A 16,676-nucleotide genomic window follows, 5' to 3' on the forward strand; every position below is an offset into this window, starting at 1 on the left:
CAAAGGTAAAGGCCATGGAGGCTTCCTTACCAGACTCCTTAGTAGTGGGTACCAGTGTTGCCGAGGCCAATCTGGAGCTATCAAAATCATCCTTGGCTTGTCTTGTCTGACTTTTAATAGCACCTTTGGAAGAAGAGGCATAGGTGGAAAGGCATATACATGAAGGTTTTTCCAACTGAAAGACACAGCATCCACTTTCCAAGCTGTGTGATGAAACCCCTTTGTGCAAAACTTTGGCAGCTGGTGGTTTAGTGGAGAAGCGAACAGATCTATGTCTGGAGTTCCCCATGACACTGTCAATTTCTGAAATACATGAAGATCCAGTTTCCACTCGTGGGGATCCATGATTTGTCTGCTTAACACATCTGCTAAGGAGTTCTGTGCTCCCGGCAGAAACCTTGCCTGAAGAGTTAGTTGCAAGCTTAGCGCAGTCTCCCATAAAATCATTGCTTGCCTGCATAGAGGATAAGAATGTGTTCCCCCTTGCTTGTTGATGTACCACATGACATTTGTGTTGTCTGTTAGAATCAACACCTGCCCTGGAAGAAGTAACTCCTTGAAAGCCATTAATGCAAACTGGACTGCTAACATCTCCTTCATGTTGATATGTAGATGCTGTAGTCTGGCAGGCCACTTGTCTTGTATCCACTTTCCATTCAGATGAGCTCCCCAAGCAATGTCCGAGGCATCTGTCGTTAAAATCTGACTCGCCTCTGGCCGGGTCACAGAGAGTCCCTTGTTTAGGTGACATTCCTGAGCCCACCACAAAAATTCTTTTTGAAGGCAAGGTATTATTTGAATGACAGTGTCCAAATCCTGGCAGTGCTGTGTCCATACATTTTGAGATACCATTGTAGCTTCCTCATATGCAGTTTGGCATTGGGAAGCACCAGAATACAAGATGCCATGAACCCTAATGCTTGAAGGACTGTCCTTGCAGTCAGCACGGACTGATGAGATAGTTGATGGAAGTAAAGTGATAGACTCTTTTGTTTGTCCGGGGTTAAAAAGGCCATCTGGGCTGCTGTATTCAGTCTCACACCCAGAAAGCACATGTCTTGAGAGGGTACTAGACTGGACTTTAATTGGATCACAGAATACCCTAGGCATCTTAGCACTGCTATAACATATTCCAGATGCTGTAGAAGGTCTTCCTTTTCTTGAGCCAGAATCAGGCAGTCGTCCAAGTAAGGATAGATTTGAATTCCTTGTAGCCTGAAGTAAGCTATCACTGGAGCCAGAACCTTTGTAAATACTCTGGGCGCAGTAGATAAGCCAAAGGGCAATGCAGAGAACTGATAATGAGAATTTCCAGCTCGAAAACGCAGATACTTCCTGCAACTTAGTCTTATAGGCACATGAAGGTAAGCTTCCTTGAGATCTAAAGTTACCATCCAGTGATCTTTGCCCAGAAGAGGTAAAAGCTGTTGTAACGTCAACATCTTGAACTTGGGAATGTCCAGATAAGTGTTGAGGATAGATAAATCCAAAATTGGTCTCCACGTGTTCCCCTTCTTTGGTACTAGGAACAGGCAAGAATAAAATCCTAGGCCCCTTTCTGATACAGGGACTGGCTGAATGGCCCCTATTTGGAGTAACTGAGAAATTTGCTTGTGAGCCTCTTTCCTTTGTGGAGGAGGAACGTCTGGCATGCCTTTGAAATGGGGCAATGTATGGAAATAAAACCTGTAACCGTGGTGAATGATATCCAACACCCATCTGTCTTGAGTAATTAAATCCCAATTTTCCTTGAAAAGAGACAGTCTTCCTCCCAAAGGAGCTGCCAGACGAGAATCTACTGGCAGCTGAAAAGGCAGGTCATTGGGTCTGTTTACGAAAGGACTGACCCCTGCCCTCACCAGAAGTCTGAGCAGGTGAACTCCCTGTTCTAGGCCTAAAAGAACCTTGAGCTCTGCCCCTACCACGTCTAGACCTACCCCTAGACTGGGAATCATAAGCAGGATATGTCCATCCCTTAGTAGGCCAATTTCTACTAAACTGGTGGCTGCACCTGCAAAAATCTTTAACAGTTTGCATAGACTTTGCTTTGTCCTCCATTTTCTTTAAAACTGCTTCCACAGGCGAACCAAACAACACATCCGACTGTAAAGGAGCATCCAAAATCCTTGTCTTAACATGCTCAGCTAAATTCTGATCCCTCAACCAGGCATGCCTGCGAAGAACAGAACTAGTGGCAGCCACCCTCGAGGAGGCCTGTACAGCATCAAAACCACATTGCAAGGAATGCTTACCCACTTGTTCAGACACATGAACTAAATCCAGCAACTCTTTACACTCAATACCTTCCGCCAAAGCATCCACCTTTGATTTCAGTTGTGAAAGGAGATAATTTTGATATTTAAGCATGTGAAACTGACAATTCAACGCCCTCATGGCTAAAGTGGAAGAAGTATACACTTTCTTTCCCCATCTATCCAAAGCCCTTGCCTCTTTATCAGTGGGAACAGGGTCTTTAACCACAGAAGCCTTAACACCTTTAGGTCCCTGAGAAACAGTTTCCGGGTCTGCCTTAGGACTCTTAAAAAGATACTTATGAGCTTCAGGCACCCTATAGTACCTATCAGGTTTAACAGGAGCAGGAGGTAAAGAATCAGGGTTCAGGGAAGCCTCTGCAAAACATCTTCCACCACATTCAACACAGGAGGTATAGCTAAGGGCCTATGCTGGGGCAAAACAAGAATTCCCTAAGCCTTTTCCTGGAATCAGAGTAATCCTGGCCTTCCCATTTAAAGTGCTCCCTCATGGAATGCAGAGTCTCTGAAAATGAGAAATCCTCAGGAGGAGAAGCTGTAGGAGTGGAATCATCCACATCAGAATCAGAATAAGGAGGATACTCCTGCAAATCTTCCAGAAGACTCAGAAGCCTCTGAACACTGTTCAAAACTATCAAACTCCGGTTCCACCCTAGGCCTCTTATCAGGAGGGCATAGAACCTCTAATCATAGTAATCAAATCTTCTGCCATTTTAAGCATATGTTTCTTAGGCACAGAACCTGAAATGCTAGGAGAAGCCCCCACTGAAGCTGAACTTGGCCTACCTCTCAAAGAAGTTTTGGCAACAGAAGGAGAGGCTCTAACTACCTTGGGAAGAGAGGGAAGAACAGTTACCTGAGAAGCCCCCTCAGCCTGGCCTACCTCCTGAGAAGGCACATCCTGTAACAGTAAAGTCTCTGCCTGAGACTCCAAAGAAACTCCTGGCAAAACCTCTGGCTCCACTGAGCCTTCTAAAGAACCGGCGTCCGGGACTGCGGTTCATCAACCCTAGGCTTCGCTGTTTTGTCCTTGCGCTTCTTGGGCAAGCGGGCGCCGGAGCATCCGACGGCATTTTATAATTGCAACGCTTCCCAAACACTAACCTGGCACAGTCTAACCGTCTCTTAATAGTGTTTGTTAAACCTAGCACAAGAGCGGCATCCAACAACGCCGTGCTCAGGCCCTAAACAAGGTATACACAATGTATGGTAATCCCTATGAGGTATCTGTTTCCCACAAGAAATACAGTTATTCACTTTTTCTGACATCCGGTTAAATACTGAGGCAAGAAAAACAAAATGTTCCCCAACGGGTACTTAGCCAACTCTGATTCGGTCTGAAACTCCGGCTTCGGAAATATTTCAGAACGCCAACCTGCACTCGCAAAACTGCTTCTGCATCGGACCATGCGGCAAAAAAGACTGAGGATATGACGTCGGTCATGCGCATTAGTACCCTGACGTACTGACATCAGTCTAATGCGCCCTGACCGACGTCAGCCTTATACTCTGGTATTCGGGCCGACTGGACAGCGGACTACCCAATAGTAAGGACTGCAGCAATGTGGAACGAAGAACATCACTGACAACTGTTCCTGGCAAAGGAATCCAGGACAGACCTACCAAGACAGACTACTTTCCAGTAGTATAAGGCAGAGTATAAAGGTACTTGCTATGTATTTGGCTTTGCTTGAAAGAACCTGCCTTATTTACATATGTATATTTTTATAACGAGTGATGGCTTCAGCTTTCCACAATATAAACATACACACATGCACAAACACAAGTATAAACACATATTCACAAAAGAATACTGTCTGCTTTGTCAGGAACAAACTGCATTTTCCCCCCTTAAGAACTGCTAAATAGCAGAGAAAGTTGGGCGGTTAATGCCCTGACAGATATGGTGCACCAAACTTGCAGAAAAAAATATATTCAAAGGAGTTATACACTCTCAAAATGCAAGTCAGTCACACCCATAATTTTTAATTAAACGAGTTACTTTATATAAAGCATAAATAAAATCTGGAACACTGGCCTGTGATAGCAAATCCAATTTAAACTACTATGAGGTTAATTAAGAAATTGCATTCTTTCAACCCATTTTAGTAACCATCAGCAGTAGAAAAGTACAGTTTTGTACCTACCATAAATGTAGATGTTCGAAGATCCACATTGCTGCAGTCCTTACATATGGGTAGTCCGCTGTCCTCGGTCGGCCCGAATACCAAAGTATTAGGCTGACGTCGGTCAAGGCGCTTAAAACTGACATCAGGACGTCAGGGTACAAAAGCGCATGACCGACGTCATATCCTCAGTCTTTTCTTGCCCCAGATGTCAGAAGGCCCTAAAAAGAAAGGGCAAAGCCAAAAAACAGCAAAAAACAACCAACCACCCCTGCACTAACCATATTTACAATATTTACAACCCAAACCACACAACCACCTCTAACTACAGAGGGAAGGAGGGGTAAATTGGACTGCAGCAATGTGGATCTTGAACATCTACATTTATGGTAGGTACAAAACTGTACTATGTTCTTCATCTCACATTGCTGCAGTCCTTACATATGGGTAGAATCCCAAAGCAGAGGTAAGGGAGGATGGCAAAACTATAAAGCATTAGGAGCTGCCAAAATGCCCTGTAAAATTGCAGTGGCAAATCCAGCCCTAGATTTAGAGTAAAGTGGAAGGTGGTAATGCTTAGAGAAAGTATGCACTGAACTCCAAGTAGCTGCCTCCAAAATATCCTTAGTAGCCACCCCCCTTAAAAAAGCTGTAGAAGTGGCAGTAGCCCTAGTGGAATGAGGCCTAATCCCAGATGGAATCTCCTTACCATGATGAGAATAACAGAAAGCAATACAAAAACCAATCCACTTAGAAATAGTTTGTTTTGAAACAGGTTTGCCCTGAGAACACAAAGCAAATGAAACAAACAACTGCTGAGACTGCCTGAACCCTTTAGTTCTGCTCAAATAATATCGCAACTGTCTGTGTATATCCAAAGTGTGCAAAATCTTCTCCCCTTTATTTTGGGGGTTTGCATAAAAAGTAGGCAAATGAATAGTTTGGTTTAAAGCCACACTAGAAACCACTTTAGGCATAAAGGAAGGGTTAGTGCGCAAAGACACCCTATCCTTGTGGAAAATTAAGAAAGGCTCAACCGCCATAAGGGCCTGTAATTCAGAAACCCTTCTACAGATGTAATGGCCAACAAAAAAGCAGTCTTCCATGATAAATATTTCAACTCGGCAGTCGCTGCAGGCTCAAAAGGTTGTAGAGTGAGTTTCTCCAACACAAAATTGAGATCCCAAGCAGGAGTAGGAGCTCTACGTGGGGGTCTTATATTCTTTGCCCCTCTAAGGAATTGCTTAAACAAAGGATGAGAAAATAATGGTGGGTCACAGTCATAGTGAGCAGAAATTGCTGCAGCATGAACCTTTATAGAGGAGAAGGACAAACCTTTGTCCAATAACTCAGTCAGGTATTGAAGAGCAACACTTAAGTTAGGTTTAGAAACATCAAAGTCCTTTGCTGTACTCCAAATTAAAAATCTCCTCCACTTATCTGCGTAAACTTTCCTTGTACTAGGCCTTCTGGCCTCCAAAATAACATTCAAAACTTGTTGTGGAAGCTGAGACCCTCCAGGGTTTAAAACAGAATATGCCTGGCTGTTAGATGTAGAGAGTGAAGTTTGACATTGAGTAAGTGACTGTTCTCCTGAGACAGCAGGTGTGGAATCGAAGGCAAAGGCCATGGAGGCTCCCGTACCAGACTTCTCAGTAATGGGTACCAGTGCTGTCGAGGCCAATCCGGAGCTATTAAAATCATGGTTGGCTTGTCCTGTCTGACCTTCAGGAGTACCTTTGGGAGGAGAGGCAGTGGTGGAAAGGCATACACGTGAAGATTGCTCCAATTGACAGAGAGAGCATCCACTTTCCAAGCTGTGGGATGAAACCTTTTCGTGCAAAACTTTGGCAGCTGGTAATTTAGTGGAGAAGCGAACAGATCTATGTCTGGAGTTCCCCATAACACTGTCAATTTTTGAAATACATGAGGATCCAATTTCCACTCGTGGGGATCCATAATTTGTCTGCTCAACACATCTGCTAAGGAGTTCTGTGCTCCTGGCAGAAACCTTGCCTGAAGATTTAGCTGCAACCTGAGAGCAGTCTCCCACAAAATCATTGCTTGTCTGCATAGAGGATATGAATGTGTCCCCCTTGCTTGTTGATGTACCACATGACAGTTGTGTTGTCTGTTTGAATCAACACCTGCCCTGGAAGAAGTAAATCCTTGAAAGCTATCAATGCAAATTGGACTGCTAACATCTCCTTCAAGTTGATATGTAAATGTTGAAGTCTGGCAGGCCACGTGTCTTGTACCCATTTTCCATTTAGATGAGCTCCCCAAGCTTTGTCTGAGGCATCTGTCGTTAGAATCTGACTCGCCTCTGGTCGGGTCACAGAGAGTCCCTTGTTTAGGTGACATTCCTGAGCCCACCACAAAAATTCCTTTTGAATGCAAGGTATTATCTGAATGACAGTGTCCATATCTTGGCAGTGTTGCGCCCATACATTCTTGAGATACCATTGTAGCTTCCTCATATGCAGTTTGGCATTGGGAAGTACCAGAATACAAGATGCCATGAACCCCAAGGCTTGAAGGACTGTCCTTGCAGTCAGCCTGGACTGACGAGATAATTGATGGAAATAAAGAGAAAGATTCTGTTGTTTGTCCGGGGTCAAAAAGGCCATCTGGGATGCTGTATTCACAGTCTCACACCCAGAAAGCACATGTCCTGAGAGGGTACTAGACTGGACTTTATTTCGTTCACAGAATACCCTAGGCATCTTAACACTGCCATCACATACTGTAAATGATGAAGAAGTTCGTCCTTTCCTTGAGCCTGAATCAGGCAATCGTCCAAATAAGGATAGATTTGTATTCCTCTTAGCCTGAAGAAAGCTACCACTGGAGCCAGAACCTTCGTGAACACTCTGGGCGCAGTAGATAAGCCAAAGGGCAATGCAGAGAACTGATAATGAAAAGTCCCAGCCCGCCAACGCAGATACTTCCTGCAACTGGGCCTGATAGGAACATGAAGGTAAGCCTCCTTGAGATCCAGAGTCACCATCCAGTGATCTTTGCCCAGCAGAGGTAAAAGCTGCTGTAACGTCAACATTTTGAACTTGGGAATGTCCAGATATGTGTTGAGGATAGATAAGTCCAAAATGGGTCTCCACGTGTCCCCTTTCTTTGGTACTATAAACAGGCGAGAATAAAATCCTAGGCCCACTTCTGGCAGAGGGACCGGTTGTATAGCTCCTATTTGAAGTAGAAGAGAAATTTGGTTGTGAGCCTCTAGTCTTTGCTGAGGAGGAACGTCTGGCATGCCTTTGAAAGGAGGCAAGGTATGGAAATAAAACTTGTAACCTCTGTGTATGATATCCAGTACCCATTTGTCTTGGGTAATTAAAATCCAATTTTCCTTGAAAAGTGCCAACCTTCCTCCCAAAGGTGCTGCCAGGCAAGAGGGATCTGGCAGCTGAAAAAGTAGGTCATTGGGCCTGTTTACGAAAGGACTGGCCCCTACCCTCACTCGAAGATTGTGCAGGTGAACTCCCAGTCCTAGGTCTGAAGGAACTCTGTGCTCTACCCCTACCACGTCTAGATCTACCCCTAGACTGAGAATCATAAGAAGGATACGTCCACCCCTTAAGCAGGCCAATTCCTACTAAACTTTGGAGGCTGAACTTGCAAAAAATCCTTAACAGTCTGCATAGACTTAGCCTTGTCCTCCATTTTCTTCAAGACTGATTCCACAGGTGGACCAAACAACACTTCAGACTGCAAAGGAGCATCCAAAATCCTTGTTTTAACATGGTCAGAAAAATTCTGATCCTTCAGCCAGGCGTGCCTGCGAAGAACTGAACCAGTGGCAGCCACCCTAGACGAGGCCTGCACAGCATCAAAACCACATTGTAAAGAATGCTTACCAACCTGCTCAGAGACATGCACCAAATCTTGTAATTCTTTACACTCAATGCCTTCTGCCAGAGCATCCACCTTAGATTTCAATTGAGAAAGAAGAAAGTTTTGATATTTCAACATATGAAACTGGCAATTCAAAGCCCTCATTGCTAAGGTAGAAGAAGTATAGACCTTCTTTCCCCACCTATCCAAAGCTCTGGCCTCTTTATCTAGAGGAACCGGATTTTTTACAACAGAGGCCTTGACACCCTTGGGTCCCTGACTAATAGTTTCTGGGTCCGCCCTAGGACTCTTATAAAGGTATTTATGAGCCTCAGGCACCCTGTAATACCTATCTGGTTTAACAGGCGCAGGAGGCAGAGAATCAGGATTAAGCGAAGCCTCTGAAAACACATCCTGCACAACATCCAGAATAGGTGGTATAGCTAAGGGCCTATGTTGAGGTAAAAGCAAAAATTCCCTAAGCCTTTTCCGAGAATCAGAGAAGTCTTGACCTTCCCACTTAAAATGCTCCCTCATAGAGTGAAGAGTCTCTGAAAAAGAAAAATCCTCTGGAGGAGAAGCAGAAGGAGTCGAATCATCTGCATCAGAATCAGAATAAGGAGAGTACTCCTGCAAGTCTTCAGCCGAAGACTCTGAAACATCTGAAGCCTGTTCAAAACTTCCCAACTCTGGCTCCACCCTAGGCCTCTTTTCAGGAGGGGGCAAAGAACCTCTAATCAGAGTAATCAAATCTTCTGCCATTTTAAGCATGTGCTTCTTAGGCACAGACCCTGCTGAACTAGGAGTGACACCAACAGATGCTAAACCTGGCCTGCCCCTGGGAGAAGCCTTGGAAACAGAAGGAGAGGGCCTAACCACCCTGGGAAGGGAGGGGAGTACAGTAACCTGAGAAGCCCCTTCAGCCTGCCCTGCCTCAAGAGAGGCCACATCCTGCAAAATTAAAGTCTCCCCTGAGACTCTAAAGAAGTCTCCGTCGGACCCACCGGTTCCACTGAAGCCTCTAAAGAACCGGCGTCCGAAACGGACGACTCATCTTGCCTGGGTTTAACTGTTTTGTCTTTGCGCTTCTGGAAGCGGGCCGGAGAATCCGACGGCATATTGTAATTGCACCGCTTACCGAAGACCAGCCTAGCACAATCTAACCTTCGCTTAACAGTGCGCTTATTGAACCTAGCACAAAAGCGACACCACACGCCGTGCTCAGGCCCCAAATAAGGAATGCACAAAGAATGATAATCCCTATGCGGTATCTGTTTCCCACAAGAAATACACTTATTCACTTTTTCTGACATCCGGTACTACACTGAGGCAAGAAAAAAACAAAATAATCCCCAACGGGGTACTTAGCCAACTTGGATTCGGTCTGAAACTCCGAACTCGAAAAATTTCAGAACGCCGAACGGCACTTGCAACGCTGCTTCTGCATCGGACCATGCGGCAAAAAAGACTGAGGATATGACGTCGGTCATGCGCTTTTGTACCCTGACGTCCTGATGTCAGTTTTAAGCGCCTTGACCGACGTCAGCCTAATACTTTGGTATTCGGGCCGACCAAGGACAGTGGACTACCCATATGTAAGGACTGCAGCAATGTGAGATGAAGAACATCAAATGTTTTGCTTTAAAAAGAGCACAGAAAAGCAAATACTATCTTTTAAAGCTTAGCATGTCATCCTACATGATTATGTAATTAGTTCATAGGTTCATAGGTTGATACTAGGCTATCTGCCCTAGGGCATTTACAAGCCTAGCCACAGTGTGTTTGGCTTTCGCCACCCTTCTTAGATTAGTTGACTGTGCCTCTGTATAGCAGGTCACAGAAGATAGCCCATTTAAGGTTAGTTTACCGTGCCTCTGTCTAGCAGTGACACATACTCCTAGTACCTCAGAAATCATTAAAAGCTTTGTGAAACAGGACGGAAAAGAAAAAATGACTGCAGCACTGTTGCACTAATAACAGATTTTGGAACCATCAATAATAAATTAATGCATGATTCTTACACACAGTAATACAAACACATAAATATGATACAGTCTTCCCCGTGACACAGCAGCAATTTCAGATCTCATCCAAGTCTCAGGCATTTGGGTCTGGGTTCTACATTCATAAAAAGGACACGTTCTTTCTTGAGTGTACTGTATATACTTAAAGAAAGTTGAACAGGAATGAATGACCGTCAGAAGACAAAACCCTCTGTCTGTCTGTCTAACAATGCTATTTGCATACTTCGTGCTAAAATGCAACCCAGACTCCACAGACACTGCTTCCTCTTAAAGCTGGCACTTTTATACCTGATGTGGCAGCTCCAAGTGTGAAAAGCTCTTTGGTACGAGAAGGCTGTTTCTCAACAGCATTTTATTTCACAGGAGGTCTGCACTTACTGAATGTACTTTCTTTATTTTACAATGACAGCTGCAATAACATACAGTTCTACCTTACTCTCTGGTGCATATTTCCAGTTTCCTATAACTCAGGATCCTGATGGGACAGCAAGCAGCGAACAGCTTTTTAATTAGGTCAGGGTTGTACATATATAGCAACACCACCTACTAAAGACACATGCAGATGTTGCTGGTTTATTATAAACAGCTTGTCCCTGCAGTGGAGCTCATACATTTGCCCTCCATAGGTAAACAGAAAGAAGTTTCCTCTAAAATCATCTCTGATTAAGCAGCTGCTGCCTAAGACCTTCAGAGGTCAGGTATGTCCTGCAGAATTTAGTCCCAAATTACGCTGACTGTAACCATAAGCATACATAAGAAAGGCTACTGGCTATTTATGTATATAAGTGCTTAACTTATGGCAGTTTCTACCAGTTTCCTTATGTAAAAGAAGGCAATCCATAATCACTAAGTTGGTTTTCATTTTTTCCCCATAGCTTGTTCCCTAATAAAGTGTTTATTGTTCCTAAAATAGAGTGAACAAGACATAACCCCATTACTTAGGTTTCTGCGTTTTTATTGGTTTTAAAGCAAAAATCAAGAACTAGCATCCAGATATCACAAAATCAAGTAATTAGCAAAAAAATATAATAACAAAAACTACAGCTATGTAGCCACTCTAGTGGTGTAGAGGGATAAAGCCCTGACTAATGCTCAGCTGTCCCAGGTTTCATTAGTGGCTTGGGTGACTGATGGAGCGGCAGGGAAGAGATGGGTGTGGCAATCCCGGTTAGGAGGATGTGCACTGATGCACTCCCTAAGGGGGGCATGGACCAAAGAGTGGAGATGCTGTTGGACATAAATCATGAGTGTTGTGGGTGGAGAAAGAGGAGTTTGTAGGCCATAACCCCCCCCCCCCTCCAGGCAGAGGCACAGATGATATGAGCCCCCAGGACACCCTCAGGATCCATGACTGGCCACAGAAAAAAACAAAAACTGAAGTAAGTCTGGGCAGTTTGGAGAGTAGCTATTAGACTTGATGTGGATGTTGGGTACTGGGGGAGGGATGGGGCTAGTAACAATGAGGTTCAAGGAGACCAAAAAAATGACAGCTCTGTGTAGTAGATTTTAAACAGCAAGCTCACTATTGCACTATAAATCATTACAGCTGAATTAGTCACAGGAGATATACTGCATTCTGGTCTAACTTGTAGAGCTTTGGATGTCTACACTCAGTAGAAATGGTCAACTCTCCACACAATGGAGCTCAGTCCAATCCTCTGTTAGAAAAGGCAGACCAGATCATGTTATTTTCACATTTTTTTTTGCATTTAGAGTATTAAATAAACAGCTTTAACAATTACTAATGCTCCACTTACCCATATTAACAGTCCGTTATAAATGAAAGCAGCAAACTGTTACAGAATAAAAGCAGTACTGTCCAAGTTACCTAGTGAGTGTTGTTTAATGATAAGCAGTATATACAAAGCATCAATCCATCAATCTACAAGTTAAAATAAGTATCAGTTGAGGCTATACTTAAAAGTAATTAACCCATATTAAGCATTTACAATCTAACTCAAGAATCAGGTACTTATGTGACAGCTTCAGGCCTACAATGCTAGCACATATGAGACATCAGAATGCTTGGCCATATGGAAATGAGCCCCAGGAATTACTAAGGGCGAATTCTAGTCATAAGACCCAAGAGTGAAGCAATGAGTACTTATAAGAACATAGCTGTGCCTGATAATATTTCCAGAACAGGAGAAAATAGGAAAAGTGGTGAACCGTTCTACTTTTAATAAATATATACCTGAAATTCTTCGGCTTCACATTTGGGTATTGTGGTTTAATTCAGCAACTAAGCAGCGGTACTGTTATGTTAAAATTTACTCCATCACCAACAGAACAGGCACTTCATTAACAAAAGTATTAAGACGGTGGGACTGAATGACAAACTGATTGAAGAGGCATATCTTTAATCCACAGATAATATGTTTAATTAAAATAAATTCTGCTCACACTTAACAATTGGGTTTGACAGAACACTTTACTGAAGCCTCAGTCCTCTACACTAGTACTCCATCAAATGATTCTGCAGCAAGCGGGTGAAAGCACTTTAATAACTGTAAAAGCATTCTGACAAATGCATTTATTTTGTTCTGAGGTGAAACACTCCCATGTTTGTGGCAGTATTTACATACGTGCATGTGCACAGAGGATCAAGGTTCCCTCTCAAAGGTCAAAATGTCTCTAGTAGTATTGTTCACTATGAGGTCGTTGACACTTTTACAATGCAGAGAAACAAACTATATTTTAAGTGAACAGCTTGCCATACAGAGGAATATGTAAAAGTGTAACAGAGAGCTCACACCAAATATATCCACATCAGGGATGAAGTCTTCTTCTGCTGTAGACAGCATTTAGTCCCATGCAGCCCAGAGCCAAAAATGACCTAGCGAACAGCCAGACTATTCCTGGCATAAAGGAAAGGATCTCACAATGGATGAAACCTTCATCTCTCTTTGACCTTTATTTTATTTTTTTTACTTAAGAATGAAAAGCCCCACATACAGGTCTACAGATTAGAAAGAAAAATGCCCCATAAGGTCCTTAATTCCAAAATACCTTTGGGGTGTGCTCTTGTTAAGGCAATGGCCTTTCTAATTTTATTTCTGTTTGGATCACATATAAAGGCAGGGAGCTGGACAAAATGTTTGAAACTGGCAATAAAAGGATAACATTTTTTGGAACTCTAAACTACAATAAATGCATCAGAGTTATTGGTTGCTTCCTTATTCAGACTCAGAATGAGCATAGATAAGCAGCTTATTTCTAGCCAGCAGCTACTAATGTCAATTAAATTAAATTCTTAAGTATATTTTAATCAGTTTTTGCTACAACACTTTGTTAAATGAAGTGCCCACCACACTTTATGTACTGCTTCAAGTGATGATCTTGAAGCAAAGCAGGCAGCAGCATTTTAATAGCTGCAAAATCTATAAGTACATACACTTTTTTTTTTTTTTTTTTTTTGGTTTGAGGCAAAATGCTCCCAACTTTCAGGCAGTACTATAGGTTTCTTCACATCCAGTGTAGCTGTACAAAGCATACAGTTCTACAAAAGGGAAAAAGGTGCTGCAGCAATGTTGCTCTGAGTGATGAAGCAAAAACATATCCAAATATAGAAAAATGGCCATCTTTTATATGGAGAACTTCGCACAGAGAAAAATGCAAAATGCGATGGAATAACGGGGTGCTCACCTTACAGATGACCAGAACAGGTGCAGGGTATTGTTCCCTCTGCAGCCCAAAGCTGCTGTAAAACAGGTAGTCCCATGCAACTTACAAACAAAAATCAGCTAAATTACAGCCATTGTATTCCTTTGTATGTAGTACAGTAGCACAGGTAACACTTTTTGTGTCAAATTACATTATCTCGTACGATTAATAACAAAATTATTGCTGCATGCAAATCTTAGGAGCAGAAAGGAAAATTGTCTTACAAAATCATTAGTACTACCAAAGATGTCTTAAGGAGATGACTGACTGCTAGACAAATATTTTTTACATTTAGCAGGATGCATTTTTGAGTCACACAAACTTATGATGTACAGACTACTGGGTAATTTTACTTTTTTCTTTTAGTTTGAGAGTAACAAAACCTGTTTGCATTTGCAGGGATATCCTTAAAATTACACAAAATGTCTTTCCATCAGGACGACTCACTGTATAACTGACATACAACTCAGTGCAAAGCACATGGACTTTACATGGCTAACGCAGGCTTTATCAGTATTTGATAATATGTGAATGACACCTTAGTTCCCAAATTTATACCACAGGAGGTATGCTGGTATGAGTTGAATATGAAAATGATGTACCATAATGCTAGGTCTGAAAACATGCGGCCATCTTCAGGAAGGGGAAGATGTAAGCATGTGGTGAGCACACAGTTCTGAGTAAGCTGCAGGCTTTTCAGGGAGAAATGAGTGAGCAAACAGTGGCCATGCTACTTTATGAGCTACAGGACTGCAAGGGACAAGGGAACTCAGCAAGCAGTGAGCATAAACCTCCGAGGAAGCTACAAAACTGCAAAAAGTGAGCAAGTAGTGAGCATACAGCTCTGAGGAAGCTACAGGACAACAAAAAAGTGAGCATATAGCACTGAGAAAGCTACAGCACTCTAGGCAGGAAAGAGTGAGCAAGCACAGACCACACACAATTTACTGATGTTGCAGGAATACTGAGGGGGACAGAGAGTCACTAAGCAGTGTGCACACTGCTCTACGGAAGTTACAGGACCACCAGGGGAGGGCGTGTCAAGAAGCAGTGAGAGTACACCTCTTATGAAGCCACAAAGACTGCAAAACATAAGCAAGCAACAAGCATACAGCTCTGAGGAAGTTACAGGACAGCAAAAAAGTGAGCATATAGCGCTGAGAAAGCTACAGCACTCTCTAGGCGGGAAGGAGTGAGCAAGCACAGACCACACACAATTTATTGATGTTGCAGGAATATTGAGGGGAACAGGGAGTCAGTAAGCAGTGTGCACATTGCTCTACGGAAGCTACAGGACCACCAGGGGAGGGCGTGTCAAGAGGCAGTGAGAGTACACCTCTTATGAAGCCACAAAGACTGCAAAACATAAGCAAGCAACAAGCATACAGCTCTGAGGAAGCTACAGGACAGCAAAAAAGTGAGCATAGAGCGCTGAGAAAGCTACAGCACTCTCTAGGCGGGAAGGAGTGAGCAAGCACAGACCACACACAATTTATTGATGTTGCAGGAATATTGAGGGGGACAGGGAGTCAGTAAGCAGTGTGCACACTGCTCTACAGAAGCTACAGGACCATCAGGGGAGGGCTTGTCAAGAAGCAGTGAGAGTACACCTCTTATGAAGCCACAAAGACTGCAAAACGTAAGCAAGCAACAAGCATGCAGCTCTGAGGAAGCTATAGGACTACAAAAAGTGTGCATGTAGTTAGTGAAAACACAGCTCTAAGGAAGCTAGAGAACTGGTGGATTTGGGGTGGTGGTGTCAGTAGTGAGCATACATCTCTATGGAAGCCAGGGGGAGGAGTTAGCCTAAACTAAAAAGGGCTTACTTAAAAATACTATTTTTCTTTTCTTATGTTTTCCAGTTTCTACATCCTAATAGTATTGAAGTCAGCAACATATTTGTTATAGAATGGCAAAAAAGAAGCCTGTTGACATGGATTACTTTCTTAAAGCAGTAGCGGACACAAACAAGAAAACATTTGAAAAACTGAATAACATAACTAAACTTTCAGGCCATAGCTCACACTGGATAAGGAGCAATCTTTTCCAGGCTGTTGGAAGTTGAAAACATATATATGTTTTTAATGCTTTGACAGCCTTGTCTTTCCAACAGCCTACATCAAAACAGATACGGAAGGCACATATAAGACACTGAATGCAGAGTACCTTTCTATTTGGGTCAGATAACAGATGTCACTTCCAAAGATGCCACCGAACAGCAAAAGAGTTTGTCACAGACTACATCTTCTTCCCAGTTAGGTCCAATGGAACACAGTGCTCAAAATATTGAGAGATGTGTGAGAGCAGTAAACCATAGGAAGGGACTAGTAATCTAGTTAACAGAACTTGGAGACTGTGCTTTACATGGAAAAATTCAGCATTCGGCTATAGCAAGTGTGTAGCACTTAAATGAAATAAGCAGCCCAGGGTGAGTTTAATAATGCCTTAATTGTAAATAATATAGCAATAACTGATGACTTCGGTGTGGTACATTGAAGATTTACCTATGGTTGGTGTGGTTTAATCATGAGGGCAAAACCGGAGTGATTAAATAAAGCTAACCATAGGTAAATCTTCAATATACCACAACATGCCAGTTATTGCTATTACACAATGATATTATTTAAAAAAAAAAAAAAAAAAAAAAAAAAAAAACTTACTTTTCTTAAATGATGTCTTTGTATAACGCCTCTGTGGTGCCCTTCTGCGTTTTCTCCAGTATCCTAGGGCCTTTCCTGATG

This window comes from Protopterus annectens, chromosome 6.part0, assembly GCF_019279795.1.
Source record: "Protopterus annectens isolate FY-2018-M chromosome 6.part0, PAN1.0, whole genome shotgun sequence".
In the NCBI taxonomy this organism is placed as follows: Eukaryota; Metazoa; Chordata; order Ceratodontiformes; family Protopteridae; genus Protopterus; species Protopterus annectens.